Raw genomic sequence first — 3,148 nt, forward strand, 5'->3', positions numbered from 1 at the left:
CACGGAATTACATTTATGAGCCATATAAAGCAATCGTACTTAAAAGAAATGTGATCTATGATGTCATCTCTATTTAATTTACCAATATAAATTTATATTAAATTGCTGCTTTTTATAGTTCCCCTCTATTACGGTGTGTGCTTTTCATAGACACATAGGACTGCACCTTCTATCTCCAGCCCTTACTATTAATTCTTTTTTCCTTATTTCTGAACCTGTTTTTTTTTTTTCAGTTTTTCTTTTTTTTTTCTTCTCTCTGTCAAAATCTGCCAGGTGACGACAGACGCACTGTGACTCCCAATGAGTTGCTCTGGCAACCTCCGGAACGTTCACCGGTAGCCATGGCAACGGCTGATGCCGATTACTGCGATGGAACCGGGGGTTCTGGTTATGAGTGGATGGAGGCGGATTGGCATAACACATGTGCATGTGTGTGTGTAATCATGTGTGTGCATGCTGAAAATATTTAGAAAAACATTTAGAAATACAGTCCTTTTTTGGACTCGGGCTATTGGTTCAAAATCCTTTCCATTCTTGGGGACATGGAGCGAGGACGAGTGCTGCGGGATACATTACCTTCAGGCATTTTTCCATTAATTCCACTTTTCTAAAACTAGGCAAGAGGAAGGAAAATATGGGCAGTGTTCGCAAGTGTGTGTGAAAACGCATCAAGGTTTTAAGGCCTTTTTGGTATACAAAATACTATGTATTTTGCTATACTATGTATTTAATATTTTAATCATGCAGGTATGTGGATCTTCAACCATAAATTGCCTTAAGGTGTGAATAAATGTGTGGATGTGTGTGTTGTGCCCTGCGATGGAGTGTATTCAAAGATCAATCGATTACTGAAAATGAGTGAATGAACAAATGAATAAATAAATGAATAAATAAATGTATTAATTTATTTATTACTGTTTAATTTATATATTCTAATAAATAAATATATTTACAGTATTTGTATACTGTACATATTCTTAAAAATATATAGATTTGTACATTTCCACCCTAAATTATTTAATTTCACATTCTATCTTTAGTTTAATCATATTTTCTAGTGCAATATTTTTATTGAATTAAAATCTGTCTATTTTAGGTCATGGACAATTATATAAGCATTCCACTGCATATCATGGTACATCATCATGTATGCTTGTGTATGTCACTCACTTACCAGTCATCTACACTGCTTTATCCTGTATACAGGGTCGCTGGAGACTTAGTGGCACGAGACAAGGTACACCCTGGATGAGGTGCCAATCCATCACAGGGCGCGCACACACACACACATATATACACACACACTATGGGTTATTTTGGAATGCGAATTAGTCTAATTTGCATGTTTTTGTGACTGTGGGAAGAAACCGGAGCACTCTGATAAGTACTCACCCCACATGCAATCTCCATGCACACAGACCCAAGGTGGAAAGCGAACCTGGACTCTACAGTAGAGGCGCAAGACGACAGTGCTAACCACCAAGCCACTGTGCTACCTCTGGTTGTGTATATGACAAATAAAATTTTAATTTGAATAAATGAATTAAACAAGGAAGGAAGGAAAGAATGCACATAACATATAAAGTAATATTGGTAAAAACATTTATGTTCATAATCCCAATTTTGTGTGAACATTTTATTAGGAAAAAAAAGTAGTAGCAACCCAAGTCCTCTCAAAGGTCAAGATGTCACTGAGTTGATTAATGAAATCAATAGTTCATGCAATCTTACATACATTCACATTTGGTCATGCAATAATTATACTGAGGTCATAAACTGTGATTCACATGAGCTTGCATCGAAATCCACAGTGGCTTCAAGGGTCCATCAAGGTTTTTAAGTCAGACTAAATAGAAAATCTATCACGAATAAGCAATTAGCGCCACTGCAGCAATTGAACAGTGACTGATCTGAACTGCGGCAAAGCACCGCACTTACATTTGCCATAGATTTTAACCAGCAACTAGAATCGGTGCTTTTTGATCATCTGGATAATGTTGGATTGTTTTAGTGCACAGTCAGTCAAAGACCAAAAGGTTTAATTGATTACTCTTCCACTTTATCCATGGACTGGCCAACGCCAGTGCTTTGTAACAGTCAGAAAGTTTTACACATTCTGGGATTGTTTTTAGCATTTGCATAAGAGAACAAACAGAACCTGGTGAGGAAGCTTCATACAGCCTTTTTAATATAAGTGAGCCCAAAAATGTATCCACGATTCAACATGTATCACATTTATACAGTATATGCCCAAAAATTGAAAGCTTGAATTGAATTATGGCAGCAATGTGCGGTATTATATTTCCTATAAAGATCTCAGTAGTCTCACCATCTTTACTGTTGATCGTGTGACCATCAGAAGAGAGGTGTATATTTTTTATGTTAAAGTGTGTATACATTTTTGTGCCTCTTTGTATAACTGATAATTAAGCAATATGACACTCAAAGTTATGAATTTCAGTTGGCTGAATATATCACAGACGTGCTTATATTCAGTACAACAGCACTACCTTGAGTGTGATATTACCTATATACATTACAACACTTCTACGTATGTCATTTGTTGTCAATTGATTATGATTTGATTTTGATCCACCAAAACACATCTTATAGCGACTGGTGGAACTAACTAACCGTGACTTTTGGAGCTGGCGACTGACAGCTATCACTCAACACTATTAGTGTATCTCAAAGCTAAAGAGAATAAATCATGGAGGTACAGTAATGGATAGTCCTGAAAAAAACTACAAAATTTACTTTACATTTTCACTTATTTCTTTGTAGAATATCTTGGATTTAATCCCAAAAAGCACTGAAGGAAAAGCTACTGCACTAGGGTATACGATCCCTTGTTCCACACACCAAGTAGTGCCCTTGATCAAGAGTTAGAGTTGGATTTGGGATTCACTCTTGTATAAGAAGCTAGTTAGCTTTGTAGCTCATGTTAGCTGGAAACAATTAGCAATTAGACATGCCTTATACATAATTGATAATGAGATAAGTGTTGCTTAAGATGACATACCATTATCAGATGAGTTGTTTTGCTGAAAGTGCTCCAGTGACTGGTTTTAAATGTGGGTTTTGGCAAGCAACTGATCTCTACGCAGTACTGCAGATGATGTTGTTGGTCTTTCAGCTGCTCCCAGCA

The sequence above is a fragment of the Clarias gariepinus genome, chromosome 28 (assembly GCF_024256425.1).
Source record: "Clarias gariepinus isolate MV-2021 ecotype Netherlands chromosome 28, CGAR_prim_01v2, whole genome shotgun sequence".
NCBI lineage: Eukaryota > Metazoa > Chordata > Actinopteri > Siluriformes > Clariidae > Clarias > Clarias gariepinus.